The 20,612-nt window shown below is 38.3% G+C and overlaps 1 protein-coding gene across 1 annotated transcript in view; it reads right to left on the reverse strand.

The window, feature by feature from the left end:
* Positions 1–219: 219 nt before the first annotated feature.
* Positions 220–20,612, reverse strand: part of HOOK3 (hook microtubule tethering protein 3) — a 563,324-nt gene continuing 542,931 nt past the window's right edge. Inside the window, exon 25 of the transcript XR_010745659.1 lies at positions 220–304. The gene's annotated coding sequence lies outside the window, so the exon portion shown is untranslated. The remainder of the gene's footprint in view (positions 305–20,612) is intronic.

Below are 20,612 nucleotides of genomic sequence, written 5' to 3' on the forward strand. Positions count from 1 at the left end.
GGAGGAGCTTACTCAGAAAAACAGGCAGGGCAAGGGGAACTGCAAAATTGCTGAGCCCTCACGGCAGAAGGCTGGGCATTCGTCTTTCTTGGAGGCTGTTCCATAGGACAATTTGTGCTTCTTGCACACACCTTGGCTCTTCATCAAATGCTGCCTCTTCAAGCGTCAAGGTAAAGGGAGAATGGATCCTCATCAAATCTTGCTACATATTGGCAGCAGTTTAATCTCTCTCTTTTTTTTTTTTTTTTTTTTTTTTTTTTTTTTTTTTTTTTTTTTTTTTTTTTTTTTTTTTTTTTTTTTTTACCTTTTTGGCATTGGAGATAGTGCAGAAGAAGTGCTGTAAAATGGAGTGATTTGATGCGTGCAGAGTTCTGCACGCATCAAATACACACAGATGGAGTGTTGAAAATTTGAAAAGTCATTTATCTTTTTATCCAGAGGTCACTGTTAATTCATTTGAAAGACCTATAATGGTGGGTCTGCCTTCCCCTGGTGCCCCCAGGAAACCCTTTCATTGCCTGACTTTTCTGCTGTTTAAGGCCATAACTGCGTGTGCCATGTGCTACAGGTGCATAGACAGAGTGCTTCATTCCTCTTCACAACAAGGTCTTGGAAACTGCAGTAGCTTTCAATGCCTTTTCCCTTCTGAAGAATGTCATTTCACTTGCAAATCAGTCTTATTGTTATTTCTCACCTCAAGCCATTTTTGTTATTCATGTTTGGACTTTTTCTGGTTGGCCCACCCATTCTTCCAAACATGTGCTTCAAGATGCCTGCTCAACTCTACAAATAGTGAAAAGTAGTTGACACTGAACTCTGAGCGCAATGTCACTAAGCAACTGTCAAACCACTTCACAGCAGATTGTTTTTAAAACCCACAAAATCAGCTAATATCTTCATCTGAAAACAATTTTTGATGTATTCTCGACAATTTGGAAACAAATTTTAAAATATTCCCTACTCCTCTATATATACGAATGAAGCAATTTCTTCATTCAGCAACTCCCACAATCTGAGACTTCTCCCTGTCTGCTTTTTCAGAATACTCAATGCAGCCTAGAAGCACATGGATTACACACTGTAACACACTGTGTTACACACTTAGGTGGGCATTGTGTTCAATGACATTGTAAAGATTGTAATGTGCAACTTAGCATGCTGTTCTGTGGAAAAATTCCCTACCCGTTTGTCATGGTTTTTTGCTTTTCTGTTTCAGTTTGATTTTTAATGTTTTGTTTTGCTTTGTTTTTTTTGAGTGAGGAGTGGTAGGGGGGTTTTGTAATTTTGGGGGGGGTGTTTCTTTAGCATAGCAAAGCTGCTGCAACTGTCAGTGCTGCAGGGTTTCTTTGCATTTCTCTTTTTCTCAAGGGAAATTTCAGGAAGCATGGGCCTGTAGCTATGCTTTTGGTTTCTCAGACCCAGTTTTCTGGGTGAAAGGAAAGAAGATGAAGAAATTAAGACTAGAATAGGCTTTGAATTTAAAACATTTTATTTCCATTCAATTAACAAATAGTTGATTCTTTATTCAGATGGTTTTTCATCTGGTTAACTCGCCTTTGATTCCAATAGGTAGTGAAGAGCAAAGCTAGTGCAGAATAGCTGTGCTATAAAAAGTTCCCACATGATCCATCCCATCCTCAGAAGGCTATTTTCATTGGCAACTCTGTTCTGTAAAATCGCACCCTGTCTCCTGGTTTGGCTGCCATTTTATTCAGACTCGCTTAGAAGTTCGTGTGTTCTGATACGAGAGGAACAATTCCCTCTGTATTTCCATTTTGCAACCTTCCAGTATTTACCTTCCAGTCTGTGACAGGAAATCCCTGAACTGCTTGTCTGATTTGGTGATGGGTTTTAAAAATATCAATAATATCTTTAAAGAAATAGAAAAGCCCCCAGGTTTTAGTCTGGGTCCTTTTGTGTTTACATCTTGGTCTGTGTGCTTTTATGGGTTCCTGTTTGCAAGAGTGTCTCCACAGCAGCAAAAGCTAGATACTTACTGTTTAAAAAGTTATTTTAAAAAAGAATTGTTGACATCCCCATGGAGTTGTATGGCTGCAGAAAATGCAACCCTATATATATTAACAAAACAAAACCAAATGAAAAACAAACAAACCACAGGAAAAAAAAAACCAAACCAAAAAAAAAGAACAAAACCAAAAACAAAAAAAAAAAAAAAAAAAAAAAAACCCGAAAAAAGCAACACAACTCCCCCCCCCCCCCCCACCAAACAACCAAAAAAACCAAAAACAAAACCCCCACCCCAAACCCTATGGATCCCAATAAAATCATGTGAGTAGCCAATGCTGACCTCAGTGTTTTATATGGCTGCAGAAATTTGAGTTTCTCATCAAGCTGGTAAGTTTAACAAATTCCCATTGCTTTCAACAGTAGATCACCATCAATAGCAGCCAACGGCAAAACCAAATGCAATTTTTTAACATAAATGTGTCTTCCATACAAATAACGAGATTTGGAACCTTTTGAACTGCTTCTGCAAATTCAGGTAGCTGATGTTAGCAATTATGTTGTATTGCATATCCTCCTTGTTAAAAATGGTTAATGCTTGTCACTTTTCTGTGTTTTGCAGACCCATAGATGTGTAGCTTTTATGGTATAGACAAACATTTGCTGTTTATCATGCAGTTGTTGTAATAGCAATTATTTCCAGATGATAATTCTCTTTAAGGATATAAATTCTTGTCAACATTCAAGAAAAAAAATGCAATTTCTCAGGCAGTACATATTATTGTAGTATTTCCAAAAGGTCAGATGTTAGCTATTTATAAATAATATGAGCCAGTAATTATTGGGCCAGCTTTAGGTAGTTTTACAAGGCGTATTTCAGGTTGTTTTTTCCATGGCTAAAATTATATTGGCTGGAGATTAATCTTGCTTCTCACCAAGGAACTCTGCCCAAGAATTGCAGTTCTGCCAGCATTTGAGATATAATCATAAAATCATAAGTGTTGCAATTTTAGCTTGATTTCTTTGGCAGCCAGTAGTTTTCAGACTGCCACAGGCAACTCAGTAGTTTTGGATCATCCCTAAATTGACGGTATTGTTTGTGTCTATTTTGAAGATCATTGAGCTCTCAGCTGGCTTCATCTCACAGATGCTTCTGAATGTTTGGAAAAACCCACTCCAGAATATGCTGGCTCTTGTTAGAGTTGCCTGAATACATATCTATATTGGAAAGCTAATTTGGACTGCAGTAGGTTGTGAATTAAAAACAGATTATCTATTTTTAATTAACAGTTTAAATAGGCAGCATTGTCTCCATGTATACAGCCTAATGCAAGGCAAGCTGATTCTTTTGTTCACAGAGATTAAGGCTCAATATGTAATTTCGCAGGGTGTGCCTGCATGGAGCTTATTGATCCAGAATTATTTCTCTAGAAACTACAGGGCAAAGTGTATAGGAGACTTTAGGCTGGTGTATTTTATTGAAAGTGAGATGAAAATAGCATGGGTTTGAGACTTGTAGGTGGGACTCTGGGCAGCTACAGAGGAAGGAGCATTACTATTTTTAGCTGAATCAGATTTGCCTGAGACTTAATGGGATTACAGACCACTGTATGTGTTTAGGAAAGAATGACCAAATGGTTATAGGTCAGTTAATTGCATATAACTTTGCCTGGAAACATGTTATCCTGTGTAAATAATACACATTTTAGACTGTATCATGCTTGTTAAGTTAGCCTGTATGTAAGTATTTTATGCTTCAGTAAAAAGCATATAATATGACTAGACTCTTCTTTTTATGGAGAAAACTACAGATAATGAGTAAAGCATAGGCTTTGAGGTCTCCTAACATTTCAGGTAATCTTTATCTGAATGCTACATTTCTTGTAGGCTGAGGGTGAATGATATTGCCAAAGTGAAGGTATAGTAGAAACCCTGAGCATGAGTTTGTGCTATTCTGTTTCCCTGGACATACCCCATATTTTAAGGAAGACGAACTCAAAAAAGTGCTGTGTTTTCACAACCTTTATCTTTATAGTGGTTCAGTAGTGACTGGAAGCCTCACATAACTATGAAACTGGAATAATGTTGCATAGGTGCCATATAAGACACCCCCTTCCAAAGGGTTGGACACCCTAAGTGTGATGTATGACACCCCATGCTCAGATGCTTGTGGTTGGGGAGCTCTGAAAACACACTGAAATTAAAGAACAGAGGAAAAATCCTGGAAAAAAAGAATAGCAGCTCTTCTTAAATACTGCTGAAATGCCTAAAAGCAGATCAGTGAGATACCATTGTTTGGCACAAATTAGGGAATGCAGGGGAGAAGCTCATGCAACTATTGCAGTGAGCAACTAAAACATTTGCTTTCTTCCTTCTTTTTTTCAGTAATTATCCCTTTGCCCTCAGTAGAGTTGTACTGAATTTTTGTCAAGAACGATATTCTGCAGTTAGTGAGATAAAACAATGTCTACGCTTTGGACACAAAATGAATGACATCCTAGGAAATTAAGCACATTTCTTTACAATAAAATTCTCATTGACAAAAGGAGCTTTTAGACCAAAGAAGCACCCTATTTTGAGCCTAAACAACTCCCATTACAGTCTTTACAGCAGGACATTTCTCAGCGCCATGTAACTGAGTGAGATAAAGCAAGAACAGCTTGATGGTCCATTTTGATATTTACGTTCTTGTATGTTTGCTATCAGCAGATACACCAGTTAAAATTGCGGTATTCCTGACTGCCACTTCTTGCTTTCACGTAACTATGACTTCTAAATATGTGTATTTTTACTATCTTTTGTCTTTGCTGCAGAACAGTCTTTTTTATTTGCAAAGAACTATGCTCAGGGTTGTTAGGTGTCTTAGATTCATTGCAATTTTACCCATTAATTCTCATGTCTTGGTAAAATATGCATCAAAACAGTTTCATTTTAAAAGCACACAAGGAAATACTTTTTGTAATTCTTATGATTATTCTGGCACTTTCTCCTTTCCATTGATAAATTGAAGATTATTATTTCATTAAATGTGGCAGAAATAAACCACACCTTTCTTGTGAAAGAGCTGGGAGAGTTTGTACAGTAGGGAATTAGATGATAGGTATTGTTTATTTCTCAGAGAATTTCTGCTACTATATTAGGATGTCTTCAAAGTCAGCCACTGGTGAGAATTGAGGTATAAATTATTTAGATCTATTAAGTATAAAATTAAGAATTACCAATAGTCATAATATATAGAAATTTCCAGGTCCTTCCTGCCAAAGGTCCAATATTTTTAATTTACTTCACAGCATTTTATTTGAAAAGAAACATTCTGCAAAACCAAATAATTCAATCAGTTCACTGACAGTGGCTATTTTTGGTTATGCAGTAGCATAGCACATAATTTTTGTGAAGTCAGAGGGTAGGACAGTAGGAAATGGCACTTGAAACCAAAGTTTTTCAGTGACAGAGATGCAGCCTTTCCTCCTCTTGCTCAGTGCAGAAACTCAGTCATTGGTCGATTTACTCTTGTTGTGTCATTTGTTAAATTTGCCTTCATTCCTCTTATGCCTTTCTCCAAACAGATAGGAAATAAACCTCCTTCAAAATTTCTCCTTCCCACTTGATCAGGTAGCCTTAGTATAAGAAAAAGATGTCAAAGCCATGTGTTCACCATGTATTCACTACTTTTCCAGGTCATTTTGTCCTTGCAGTCAGACCTTAACTCATGGAGTTACTACCTGGAAAGCCAATGTGTCTGCACACTAGAGAGAAGCACTAGTGTGGAGAGGAGAAGCACTTACAGGGTGTTTTTTCATATAAGTTATAATTTATACTTTTTAAGTTATAATTTATACTTTTGTTAAGTAATTTCTTTCTGAGACCTGCTTTTCTCGTACTCTGGTGATCATGAAGTGTTTTTAGTTTCCAGTATGGACACAATTAAAAAGTATGGAATTAACTAATTATATTTGTAGTTGAAGGTTGCTTGGGGCCATGATCCTTTTTCATTGTATAGGAGAGCCTTCTCATTGTAGTAATGATGCTGGTATTGATTCCTTCCCAAGGGAGAGCTTGCCTCTGCCCTTGTGAGGCCTTCCATTAACAGATGCATGTGACACCCAGAGAGGTACAGTGCAGTCCCACAGGCTTACCACCTGTGAGTAAGAGCAAAGTCTGCATTTTGAAGTAGGCATTCCTCCTCCAATCCTTGCAAAAGAGGCAGAACCTTTATAAGGATGAGCGTAGCTTTTCGTGAGTGTGTTCAATCCCATTGTCTGTGAGTTTAAAGTTACTTCTGAGGGAAAGTTCAAAGACATTGGACTGTGTTGTGCAGAAAGACTTCACGTGTGGTGCAAGAGAGAGAGATGTTTGGATATGAAACCTTCAGGTTGCAGCCATTTTCTAAATTTCAACTAACTGATCGCTGGTTATACCTTTAGACTGCATGTAAGATCAAGTGAGTCCACCTTGGCTTTGCAACTATACAAATGGTGTTTGAGCAGATTTCAGCTTTACACTCTCTTCAGAGCTGGGGTCAGAGGAATTGCTATTTACCTTTTGAAATTCTATTTGTTTAAAAAGCAACCAGAAATATCCCTTGCCAGCCAAAGCCCATGTAAAATAAAGATAACAACATGGACTTCATCTTTTGATTTGTAGTTACAAGAGGATAGAAAGCCATATGTGAGTGATGACTTGCAAAATGACAAAGGAATCCTTCCAGCATATTTCTAATTAAATATTTATTGTTTTTACCAATCTTTGCTATCAGAGCCCTTCTCCGATATTTTCAAGAGGGGCTTCTCTCTTTGTTTTCCAGGCATAGATCCACCATAGATTTCCTGTTCTTTTAGAAAGAAACACACATAAAAAATTTGTGTTCCTTAAATGCATGAAAAGACACTTGTTATCAAAATTAGCCAGTCCTGGAATATGTTTAAATGGAGATTCTAAAAGTTTTAAGTGAAATTAGGAGATCACATGTTCCAGATTTCAGTGTTTCATTATTAATCATTATGTTTCAGTTTAAATTTTTCACCTCAATGTCCTACTAACATCTCACAGGGAAATATATGAGATGCCTAGTAGTTACCCCTTGTTTGTGAGCTACTTCTTCAGCACTGTATTTTGGTGAGGACAGACTTATCTTCTGTAAAACATATATTGGGAGAGGCACTGGGGAATGCACAGTATTTTGTAAATAAAGTGACTGCTATTTGACTGTAAATGAATGAAATGTAAATATTCACACTGGAGTAACAGATGCATAATGAGAAATGGGTCCCTGAAAATGTTCAGTCTAACCCACAGTCCCCAAAAAGGATTAGCCTTTTATTTATGCTATAAATAGAACACAAACATATAACACTCTTTTTTAAGACTTTGTAGTCTTGGAGAATGTTCCACAAACTGTATGCTTTGTAGCACAGAATAAGATGTGAATGTATGGAAAGTGAAAGTTTTGAGTTTGGTCAGAGCTTCCCTTCTGCTTTTTTTTCTTTTGCCTGACTGCACTATGGTGGAGTTCCTTCCTTAGTCCTGTCCCTCACAAACCCCGGAGGAAATTCTTGGCACAGCCCTGTGACTCTGCTTTTTGCAGAGCCATGGCATCTGCTGTCATAGGTAGGAAAGTGAAGCAAAACAGAGGCAGAGCAGTTGTTGACGTAACTGAAGGCTCTGACATCAGTCCATTTAAATAGGAGGAGAAAGAAGAGAGCTAGAAGATATTTTTAGAAAGTAGGATGCTAGGGAAAATTACCTCATGCCTGAGGTCTCTGAGTTTTATCATTTTAACCTCTACAGTGAAAAAAAATTCAAATTACATCTTTCTAATTCTTTCCACTTCCTTATTTATCCCTTGCCATTTTTTCACCCTGTCTCAATAACTGGATTAAGCAAGACCTTTAATCAGAAGTTAGTTCCATACACTTTTTATTGCCTACCTGTCTCTTGTGGATGAGTTGTGTGTAATTTCAGGCCCTCAAAGACTAATTAATAGAAATCAAAGCCAAGAAAAAGGATTAAGGGGATGTGTGTGTTTAAATGCACTTGAAGTCCATCCCTCCTTGCTACCATCAAAGCCCAAGGTAACTCTTCTGAATTTCAATATTTCTCTATTCTACTCATACCCAGGTAGAGCAGCTGGCTGGCACACAGTGCTGTGGGTCCAGTGAGCATGTCTAAGTGGGTCTGACCTGCAGCTAGTTGTAGGTTTTTTGAGTTTACATGGGCTTGGATCAACTAGCAGAGTTCACCAGTATTGGCAGTATGGTTCTCCAAGGTTTTCTTCCTGTAACTTCTCTGCCCTTTTTCCTTCCATTGCAAAGCCCAAGAAGCCTCCTCACAACCCACCTGGATACCTTGTCTGGGAGAATCTACCAGATCTTCTTTGGTACTTCACAGATGAAGCTTTATTTGCTGCTGACAATGCTGGGGGGTTTTTTCACAGGTTTACATCCTTGGTGTTTGGTTGATACGGGTCTCTTAGAAAATGCCTGCCCATTCACAGTGCCTGTACCTGGCAGACCACAGTGTAAGAGGGATGCAATATTATTGTCACAGTGAAGTGAATTAACAACAGATGAGCTGAGCTACAGTTAATGGCATATAGTCTGCAGGGGAGGCTGCAGTGTAAAAACCTCTGCAAAGGAAGAAAATATGAAAATATTATATATATATATATATATATATATATATATATATATATATATATATATATATATATATATATATATATATATATATATATATATATATATATATATTTATGTAGGCTGCCAGACAGCATAGTGTTTATCACCCAAAACTTCCTCATTTTCTTTGGACTGTTCCTTCTTTTAATGTCCTGTGTGAGTCAGGAGGTAAAAGAGTTCAAGAAAGGGTACATTCTCAGCTGAGATTGTCTGCAAACTGAAAAGATTACACTAAATTGGGGAAAGGCTATTTAAATTTCATAGATCCCTCTTTGTTAATCATGAATATTATAAGCATGTTTTTTTATTCTGGTTTTCTAACAAAATGAAGATTCAAAGGTTACGTGTAGGTGGGTGCTTCAGTCAGTAAGTTTTAGTACCATGCCTTTGTCTCCCAAGTAATGTTTAAGGCTGTTGATTAAGTTCAAAGGACTGTAAAAACAAAGAGAGAGGGTTTTTCTTTTGGGCTGGGTATTTGATAGTTGCCTGCTCTGTGCAGAATACAGTAGTTCCCATAACACTAGTGTTTAGTGAGAGCTATTCCCCAGAAAGATGTGTTTTCCTATACAGTCTGAACTATCTGCAGAGCTGGTGTGAATTAACATAGATGCTTCTGTACCCTGTAATGTACAGTTTGATCCCATCATTTGTAAAGCAAGGAAGCAAAGCCTGTTATTTATCATTACAGCTCAAAGCTATCTGGCACTTGAACAGCCTCCTGAGAAATGCAGGTGATAGATTTTCATTGCAGGTAAAATATTTATTGTTACCCAGGGATGTATTTCTAAAGGAATATTAGCTGCATGAGTGCTTTTGGGATGAACGGAAGCAGTTTCTCCTGATACCTAACTGGCTGTATCCATCCTACATTGACTGCAACCACTGCAGTGCAAAACAGCCTTGCAGTAAAACCATTGAACAAGTACTGCTGATCAGAGAGCCATGTTCTTGAGGTGCACCTCCCATTTCAGCTGGAAAGCTGTGTGTTTTGGCCCTCCAGTATGCAACGCCCCTTTTATCTGTGGAATCGGAAAGTCTTTGTGTGTTAACTGGTACCTGTAGGTTGTTTTTTGACTTTGTTGATGTTAGTACACAAAGTATCCTTGAGATACTAGTTGAATTGAGGTCTAAACCAAGGTCACTGTTCACCTAACTCAAAGAACTACTTTTTTTTAAGGATAAAATACCTAAGTGGTCAGATTTAGTGTCTGTTATTGTTTGCAAGGACATACCTGAAACAAGTTAGCAGAGAAAAATAAAAAAGGGAATTGAACACATTGGTGAAGAGAATAAGAAAAATAGATGACATCTTCTAAAGAGTATTGCTGTACCTGGCAAGATGTTTTCTGGAAGCTTCCTAATTTGCTTTCTAAAGATACAGTTTCCATAGAAACTTGGAATTTTAAGATACAAATTCAATACAACTTCATCTTTTTAAACACTTCATGCAAAGAAAAAGTAGGTTGCTGCATTGTTAAGAGGCAGTGAAAGCAAACAGTCTTTCCACTGTAGGTTAGCTTCAGGATGGACTCACTGCTGGCCAAGGCAGAGCCAGTCAGAGATATTGGTAAACACTTCTATGATAACATATTTTATGTTATTTCTATGATAACATAGAAGGAAAAAGACTTATTGCACAGATGTAATTATGCTCAGAGAAGTGAAGAGCCCAAGTATGTAAGAGGAACAACTCTGCAGATACCAAGGCCAGTGCAGAAATAGGGACAGTAGGTGTGCCTCAGGTGTCAGAGCTGCGATTCCTCTCCAGCCTGTGGTGCAGCCCATGGTGAAGCAGCTGTGCCCCTGCAGCACAGGGAGATGCATAGGGATGCAGAGATCCACTTGCAGCCCATGGGGGAGACCCGCGCCAGAGCAGGTGCGTGCCTCAGAGGAGGCTATGACCATGTTGGGGCCTGGGCTGGAGCAGGCTGCTGTCAGGAACCTGCAGACCCATGGAGAGAAGATCCCACACTGGAGCGGGTTTTAGTAGGACTTGTGATCCTGTGGAGGACCCACTCTGGAGCGGGCTGGCCCTGAAGGACTGCACCTGTGAAAAGAGATTCACAGCAGTTCATGAAGAACTGTAGACCTTGAGATGGACTCATGCTGGAGAAGTTCCTGGAGAACTATTTTCTATGTGAGGGACCATACGCTGGAGCAGCAGAATGGCTCCCTTCCCTTAGGAGTGAGAGAAACAGGGTGTGATAAACTGACCATAATCCCCATTCCCTGTCTTCCTGCACTGCTGCCAAAGAAGGTAGAGCTGGGGAGCAGGGAAAGGTGGGGGGAAGGTGGAATCCACTTAAAGCTGGAGAATAAACTAGCTGTGCTTGCCTATGCAAGAGAGAAGCAGAACAGTTGTCTTCTTTTGTCAGTCTTTGTGCCCGTTTTACATCACCTGGTACCGAGAGGTTTGTATATAACATCAGAAAAATGCACGAAACTGGGAGCATAACTTCAGGCTCAAATGTTCACCAAAACATTAAATGTTAATGAATGTTTGCCTGTGCAGGTATTGGAAATTAATGTAGCTATCTACATCACATATCCCATTCCTAAAGCCTTTTGATCTTTTTCTATATAGGGCAAAGTTGTTAAAACTGAAGCTAGGAATGCAAATACCACTGTTCAGAGTTTTCTGTCTGGACTTCATTATTTGAATGCACTACCAAGAAATCAAAATTTTATTTTGAAGGCTACATAAGGCTCTAGATTCTGATGCTTTTTATTGGGACAAAAAGGAAAGTTAAAAGATTATTTAGAGGTTACTAATTCTAACTATCTACTAATCATCTGGATAAGTTACTGAAGTGTCTGTATTTTCTAACTCTTTCAGTCAAAGGCTATTCAGATAATGTCTTTATATCCACGACACTGATTACCTGCTGCTTGTGATGAGGCCACATCCCAACAAAGAAAAAGGCAAAGACTTCATGCCTTACCGTGGTCAGATCCAGGGTGTGTATTAGCTTACTGTTGTGGACAAGATGTGTGTAGGAAGAGGTCTTTATTTGCTTCCTTCACTGCTTAGACATGAAGTAAAGCCCGTGTTAGATGAAGACAAAAAAGCAAGCAAAGGAGCTACAGCAGTGTCTTTCATGGGAGGATTTGAATGCCAGGATCAGGAGGAATTATTTCAGAGCAGTCTGTGACTGCATCACTGGAGCTCTGAGATACTTAATCCAATCAGCTAAATATTTCGAACTTTATTTTAAAGTACTTCTTTCTTCCTAGCAAACAGTCACCAGATAAAATAAGCATGCTTGCAATTTAATTCACACATCCTCCTGCCCTTTGAAACCAAGTGTCTTAAATGCATCCATCCTATAGCTGGAAAGAGAGATTTGTAATTACCCCATTCAATCCCTGCAGTGATGCACCCTTCTCACTTCATTCAACAAATCCAGAACTACAGGAACTGTTGCACTATCTTTATTCAGGCCACAACTGATGGTACACATGAAATAAGTTTGCTTGTAAAATACCCAGGCTTTGCTTTGACTGAAGTGAAAATGAATTTGTTAAATACCCCGCTTCCACTAATCATAGTAAGTTACTACCTCTGCTTAGTATCACCCTTCTACATCTGCATAATTGGCTTCTGTTCTGCCTCTGCAGCTGCTTGGTGAGGCCAAACTCTCAACCTGTGCCTGTGAGAGGGTGTTCACTCAGCTCTCTGTTCACATTTGAACCTACATTTTCAGTCAGCTAAACACATTCTGCTGTTGCCTGGTAGAGGAATTTGGAACTGGTGAGGGAAAGCTTTAGAGACTGCTTGGAGCTCTCCCAGTAAAAAATGCCTTTTCCATCCACATGTTGGTAAAATTGGAAAATGCAGCAAATTGTCAGTACAAGGAACAGAAAAGAGGTACTCCTGGGCTATGTTCTTTTCTTCCCAAACATCAGTTGCCTTAAAGCTTTTGGTCTTTGAGATAACTGGTATACTGACACCTTCTTTCTTACCTCTCAGAGATAAGAACTTCATTAATTAACATTTGCAAGCTGTGAACACTTCCTCTGATAGATGTTATTACATTTCACAGCAAAATGTGAATAACCTTGGCATGCTCAAGCTAGTTCAACTTTGGTATAGGTGAAAAAAGAATGAATAACACTACATCATATCTCAGGTTATTTGAAATGCCATAATCCTTCTCTCATGGATTTCTGGGCTATTTTTATAATACTAATTCTGATTAAAAATACTAAGTCTGACTGTCAGTTCTAATCCATTCTTCATCCTTGCATATCTAGCAAGGTTAACTAATGTCTGACTAGCCTAAAAATATTCCCATGTGTAGAAACTTCAGAGGAACACATAGAAGCAGCACACATTTCCCTGCTTCGGCAGTGGGAAAAGTTTATGGAGCTACACAAGCCATCAGAATGGGGCTGTATTTAGTGTATTGACTTTGATTATGTCCCAATTTCATAATAGATTATTTAGTTTTAAGCTAGTTTTTAGGTTTTTATGTTTTGTTTTTTTTTTTTTTTTTTTTTTTGAAGTGAGTAATTGGAATTCAGCAGCAATGACACACTGGCAAAAACTGGTTCTTTCAGTTTTCCTTTTTTTCTTATTTTAGTAGCTTCTCAGCTCCCCTCTTTGTAAGCTAAGAAGTTGTATAAAAATGGGCTGGAAATGCATCCACCAAAATGAGTGGTGCTGACAGGCTGCTGCTGCAGGTACAGTTGCTTTGAGCTCTGACCAGATTTCAGGCAGGCAAAAAGAATTCCCCAAAACTACTCAGCATCATGCAACACATGATAGTAATGGATAAAAATGCACAACACTGGAGTTATCTTGTGTTCCTAGACAATTTTTACTCACTTTATGTTGTGCTGCAGGCTGTCCAGACTGCAGATAGAAATGTATTGAAACCTACATCTTGAGACTTAAAAAGTTCAGCTAACCTTCCCAAGCTGCATGCTGCTCTAAGAGGGTTTTCAACCATAAAACATGAACAGTTTAGCACTAGTTTTCAAATAAAATGAGAAAAATCTTATAAAAAGGACTTTAAAAAAAAACAAAACTTGTAACTTGTTGTTTTTCACTACCCTGTCTGTGAAAAGAGGACTTTTTTCTCAGTTTTCTGAAACCTAATTTGACAATGCAAGAAGTTATTAAGCTAGAATATGTTCCTCTGGTTTTTCTGGTCTTTAAATAATTTAGAGGCTGAAATTTGTTCAATTTTTTGTTATTTGTACTGAATGATAACAACTTTATTCATTATATGAGGAAGTAAACACATCAGGGAAATTGTGTGAGGCACATATAAGTAGGAAAGGATTAAGAAAAAACATGGGCAAAGTGTTGTTTGTCCTGCAGATTTTGGTAGCCATATGTAGTGTGAAGATGGACAGATGGAAAAATAGTAATGTAAAAAAGTTATACTAGAAATTGTCCCATTCAAATCTCCATTTCCAATTAATCTTATAACTTTAAAATCTTTATTTCCATTTGATACATTACTATAACAAATGCAACCTCAAACTTTGTTCTTAGAGGAAAATTTGGATTATTTTCAATATGGATGTGTGTAAGAATATCCAGAGAATATATTATATTTTAATTTTGTAGTTAAAGCTTAAAAATTGATTTGCAAGCAATGCTGTTCATTAAACATTTGAGAAATTTCACTGTAGGAAAGGTGTTTTCATGCTAACCAGCAAAAAAGATACTGTTTTCTGCAGTGTTTACACTGTGCCCTGGGGGTAAATGACCCACAGTGTTGTCTTGCTTGGTCCATATAGGTATAACCCAATCACTACTCTCCCTCACAAAGACTGTCCTCTGTTTTCAGAGTGGGACACTTGATAAAAAATTAATCTTATGCTTCAACCCAGTGTATTCAACATTACTGGAGGAATATTGCTTTGTAATAGGAATGTACACAAATTGGTCAAGGAGAAGGGATATGAATAGAAGTAATTGTGACTGCTTCAGTGCAGTGGAAGATAGCTGCAGAGAGAAGTGCCAGGGGTATGATGAGGGCATAGCTGGTGGGGGTTTTGTGAGGACAGAGAGTAGCTGTTTTGAAAGCACAGATGGTGGTTGGGATATAGGAATGGGTAGAAAAGCAAGACTTGAGGGATGTCTAAGCACTCCTTCAAATGGGCTTCGAGTTCAGGTTTCTCTCTTTTCAAGCATGCTTTATAAAGATTTTAAAAGACTATGGGTAAGTCTTCAGAGTGTGTGGACTTAGGACTCTGAGCAAACCTAGCTCTAAATAACCCAGGTTGTCTTCCACCACAAAATTCAATGCAGTCAGTGATTATTTTGAAAAACTGTATTCAACTGTCCTAGGATTATATTAATTCTAGGTAATTGAATTCAAATCAATTATTTTTCTTACATATAATAGCCACTGTGTAAGTGTTCTTTGCTGCTGTTTCCTTAATTCTCCCTAGGCTGACCCTTTTGTTCAACAAAGCCAGAGTGATTCTTTTTGCATGACTTTTTTTCATGACTCTAGAAATCAGTCTCATTTTTCTGTCACACAGCCATGAAATAAACAAGTCTATCTCAATAAACTGGAGTTATATTTTTGCTTCCTACAAGCTCCTCCCTGCTTCTTGACTCCTATCTCTCCAGACAGTTGAGAGATGCTGTCTTCCTCTCTCACAGCCCCTGGCACATTGCTCTTTGTATCCATCCCCAAAGTAAGAACAAAGATTTGATTATCAGCAGGATATCTTGAAGCCTCAGTCTATGCAGATGAACACTCATGTCAGAACAGGTGACTGTCAATTAACTTCCATTTCATACACTTCTTTCTTCTTTGAAATTACTGAGTGCAGTTGCCCTGATCCTAAACATCATCACATCCAGAAAACTTATGGAGTCACACAGAAACTGTCATAACAAATGAAATCCGTATCCACTAAGTCAAGTGTCCAGTACAACAAAATAAAGAATAAGACAAGGACCTAGTGTTGCTTCATAATCATTGCCTGAATTTTTGTAAAGTGGTGGCTGTGAGACTCCTGAGCCAGAGATATGTGCTTAAAAGCCTGTCAATGCTTTCTTATTTGACTGAAAAAATTGTCTCTGCTAATTTCCCTGTGATGCTTATCTTTTCTTAGACATCATATAATTCCTCAGATGCCTTACTTTCTTTAACCTGAAGAGGTGACATTTTCTAGAGTTCACACCTCTTTATAAAGACAGATCAGAGACATGACACAGGCACTAGAGTTTCTGTCGTTTTGAGTTCATACTCTGTAGAGAATACTTTACTTTTAGTGCACCTAGAAGTCTTTCATACACACACCCTTACTAGGCTGCACATATGAAATCCAAAGAAAATGCCTATAAGGGGTTGGCTGGCTAGTGTCAGCAAATAATTATTTTTGAGCTCTGGCTGACAAATACCAGGAACTGTCTATCTCAGTGCTTTGTTAGGTGAACGAACAACCTGATCCATTCCACTTCTTCAACAATGCTTTTTATTTCTGATTTTCAAGATGAATATAACAATGTTCCATCCACTGACACTTACAAAGGAAAAAAAAAAAAAACAACGCAAGATCCACTTTACTTTGGAGACTTCTAAGGAAAGCCAGAACATCAGTTTCTCTGACTTGGTGCGTTTGTTTCTGACTGCAGCTCCCTGCAGGATGTGATAGGTGACATTACAGTGGGGGTTTGCTACATGCCACCCAACCAGGAAGACACCCTGGATGAGTCACACTGTAGACAAATAGAAGCAGCTTTGTGTTCACAGGCTCTGGTCCCCATGGGGGCTTCTGCCATGTCAATACCTTTTTGAGGGACAGCACAGAAGAGCACAAGCAGTCCGGGAGGTTCCTGGAATGTGTTGATGATACCTTTCTTTTCCAAGTGATATGAAGAAAGATGCTACACTGGATTTTTCTCTCACTAACAAGGAGAAGGGGAAGAGGATGTAAAGCCCAAGGGCAGCTTGGGCTGCAGAGACCATAAAATGTGGAGTTTCAGATCCTCAGGGTAGTGATAAAGGCACAAAGCAAGCTCACTACCCTGGACTTCAGGACAGCAGATTTTGGCCTTCTCCAGAATTTGCTTAGTTGAGTACCAGAGATAACTCCCTGAAGGGATGAAAAGCCAAAGAAAGCTGGTTGATATTCGAGGATCACCTTCTCCAAGCTCAGGAGCAGTGCATCCCAATGAAGAGGAAGTAAGGCAGAAACAGCAGGAGACCTATGCAGATGAATGAAGAAGTCCTGCACAAACTCAAACACAAAAAGGAAGCACACAGAGGGTGGAAGCAAGGATAGTAACTTGGGAGCAGTGCAAAGATACTGTCTGAGCAGCCAGGGTTAGGAAAGTTAAAGACCTGATTGAATCAAAGCTGATCGAAGATGTCAAAGGCAACAAGAAAAGCTTCTGTATGTACATCAGTGATTAAAGGAAGACTAGGAAAAAACATGGGCCTATGCAGAAGGAATCAAGAGACCTGGTTAACAAGAGACCTGGATCATGGAAAAGAACCTAAATGCGCATAAGTCTATTGGTTCTTATGAGATACATCCATGAATCCAAAGGGAATTGTGAGAGAAAGTGGCAAAGTCACTATCATATTTGAGAAATTGTGGCAGTTTGGTGAAGTTCCCTCTGAGTGGAAAAGGGGAAATATAACCCCCATCTTTAAAAACAGAAAAAAAGAAGACCTGCAGAACCACAGGTTGATCATTCATGGCTTTGTGTCTAGCAAGATTATGGAACAGATCCTCATAGAAACCATGCTAAAGTGCATGGAAGATAAGAATGGGACTGGTGACAGAAAAAGTGTCTTCACTAAAAGTAAATGATGCCTGAAAAATTTGGTGGCTTTCTGTGATGGAGTTACAGAGGCAGTGGATGAGAAAAGAGTGACTGAAGTAATCTTTGATCTATTGAAATAATTTGGCACTGTCCCACGAAGTATCCTTGTCTCTACACTGAAGAGGCATGGATTTTATAGATGGACCATTGGTGGATAAGGAATTTGTAAGAAGAAATCAGCTGATAGTGTTTGCTTCCAACAGAGCTTTGCTACTGTTCTGGAGGGAACTCCTTGCTGCTTGTATTGTCCTGGCTGCTCTCTCATGGCCATGGTGTGAATTTGGCAGCATGAAGGTATTATGCTGCATTCTGGCTTATTGTCAAAGAGGACTGAGGAAGCTTGCTGGATATAAATTTCCAGGATTCCCAGTAATCTATTCATTTCCAGGGGCCAGATTTACACTCATCTATGTAAAAAAATCCTATGTTTCCATCTTTAAAAATTGAAGTAAGTAACTCCTGTTTCATTTCTTGACCAGAAGGCTATTCATTGAAAGAGATTTTAGCAAATACAATATTTCTATATGTCTTTATCTTAACTTTTATATCTCTGTCAACACAGCATCTTTTTTCCTGTTTTGATTCCCCTGTGATTCTATCTTGGGTTTGGCACTGTTCACTCTAACTATCTCTGGTTGAATTATACAGAGCAATTCATGTGAAACCAGGCAGAGAATGTAGTAGACAACCAAATTTGCCTTTTTTTTAGCTGGTGGAAAGTATCTCATGTCTCTTGAAGGCACCATAGCACCTGTCAGTGGTTATTCTCTCAAATGTGTGGCCTATAAATACTGACGTTTAGTATTGCTAAGTACCTCTGTCATGATTCATAAAACTATATCAGGTGGAAGGTTGAATCTGTGGAGGTTGAATCTGTGGAGGTTGAATCTGCCTCCCCCTCCTCAATACTAGTCCAGATGGTGCTCCACATAGTGACCAGCTATTTTTTTAAATAGCTCCAAGAATGGAGTACCCATGACATCCCTAAGACTTTGTTACACTGGCAGTCTTCCTCTTTGGGGGAAAAAATGTCCTAAGTTCTCACATTACTGTCCTGTGTTGCATCCTGTACCTGACAGTTCTCACCGTTTTTCTGTGCATTTCTGAGAAGAGTCTGCCTCCATCTTTCTCTCACCTCCCATGTGGTTGATGAAGAGAAAAAAAGACCCTGTTAACTTTCTTCTCTTAACCCTGCCTTAAAAATCATTAGCAACCATAAAGAAATATAAGTTTAATGGCTTCAACAGTTTGAATTCTGAACAGGAAGGGATCAAGTTTTCAGGCACAACTGCAACTCTTGTCTGAACTTTTCACTGTTTCTATAGATCAGTGGTTCTCTGCTTTCCATTTATATAAAGACACTAAGCTGTAAATAAGTGTATTAAGAAAAGAAAATCATAACAGTTGCAGAAATTATAAATGCAGTGTTACTTGACAGTGTGGGCATATAAACATATTTCAGTATGTAGTATTGTTTCAGGACTTCTGAAATAGTTCACAGTTTCCCTAAAGAAAGGAAAAAGCAATTCATAAAGTCAAAAGAGGAGTGTTGATGAATGACTGGTAATAAGCATCTTTCAGCCATACTGAAAACATAGGATATATGTTTACACCTTTAAAAACTCTGACTTTTGGGTTCTTATTTCTTGCTTTGAAGATACAAACCTTCAAGAGACTCACAGAAAGATATGTTGGCAAAATGTGCTAACCCAGCATTTGGGCAGAAAGGCTTCTACAAGCCTTGTATTTAAGACATTCCAGTTTTAACATGTAAAAATTGTTTCAAGAAATAAAGATTTAATTAGAGAAACAGTGACTTACTGAAAAATGTTGAACAGTTAAAATACCTTTGTAAAGAGGCAAAGACAAGAAAAAGGTAAACAATTTGTGAAGGATGAGTGTTAAATAATATGCAATTAGAGAAACCAAAGCTATTGTGCTAAGAAAAGTTATAAATAGCCCAAATAGAGGCTGCAGATCAAAGGGTGGAATAGAGGTGGGCAAGTTCTGGGAAAAACTTTATAAACAATAAGAACACCTTAGAAGTAGTTTCTTAGAAAAACATGGAACAAATTAAGCCTAGGTAGGTAGTATGATGGTTTTAATACATTTGAGAAGGCTGTTTTGGAAAATCTATGAAAATAGCCTGAATAAAGACTAGTTCTGAATAGAATATGATCTTTGAAAAAAACAATAGGCCAGTGTTTCTGCGTCTCACTTCCCTCTCATTGAGAGAATGTGGGCTTTTGTCACATGGAAAATAGCAAGGGAACAAGAGCTTATGACTAAATTCAGGGGGGGGTTTTCTTTTTCTTTTAGCAATTAAGAAGAGTCTGAATGCATTTGTAGCTTTGGTGATTTTTTAGTTAAAAGTTTTTGCAGACAGAAATAAATAAACAGCAGCATACAAATAATTATACAAAAGCTCCGAAGTAACTGAGATCTTCAGTCAAAGTAATTCAAGAATAGCAAATTAAAACTTCATAATACACTGGTATGTGGTGAAGTTGCCCCATATCTTGCTTTAGCTGATTCTGCTGCAAGGTAGAGATTATAAAAGTGAAATTCCTCCTAAATCTTTTCACTTTCAAGACACAAATTACTTCAGTACTATTCCTCTGCATTTGTATAAATGGATGAAAGCCTGTCAGAAATAACATTAATCGGTCTTCAATTAATATAATCCATGTTTCTAGATCGTGTAATGCTTGTATGTGCATTCTAAAGCTTTCTCAAATGTGGCTTGATGATACATGTCCTTTCTGAAAGATCCTATAACTAAAGTGAATGCTGTTATATTGAATCAAATAATGTTTTGGGTTGCAGGGGAACTCAGAGACCAGTAAGATCCAACACCCCTGCTGTAAGCAGGGTCACCTTTCACTAGACCAGCTTAGTCAGGATTCCATCCAGCCTGGCCTTAAATACTTCCAGAGGTGGGGGACCCACAGCTTCCCTGGGCAGCCTGCTCCAGTATCTCACCTCTATTAAAGTAAAGAAATACTTCCTGATATCTAATCTAAACCTACTCTCACTTTATCATCCATCTTCATTACGAAGTAGTATATATGACCCAGTCAGATTCTGTGAGAACTAATCAGGAAGGGAGATTAGAGCTCAATAAAGAAAGTGCTTATTTATAGCACAGTATTTAAACTCCCTCACTG

This window comes from Sylvia atricapilla, chromosome Z, assembly GCF_009819655.1.
Source record: "Sylvia atricapilla isolate bSylAtr1 chromosome Z, bSylAtr1.pri, whole genome shotgun sequence".
Classification (NCBI taxonomy): domain Eukaryota; kingdom Metazoa; phylum Chordata; class Aves; order Passeriformes; family Sylviidae; genus Sylvia; species Sylvia atricapilla.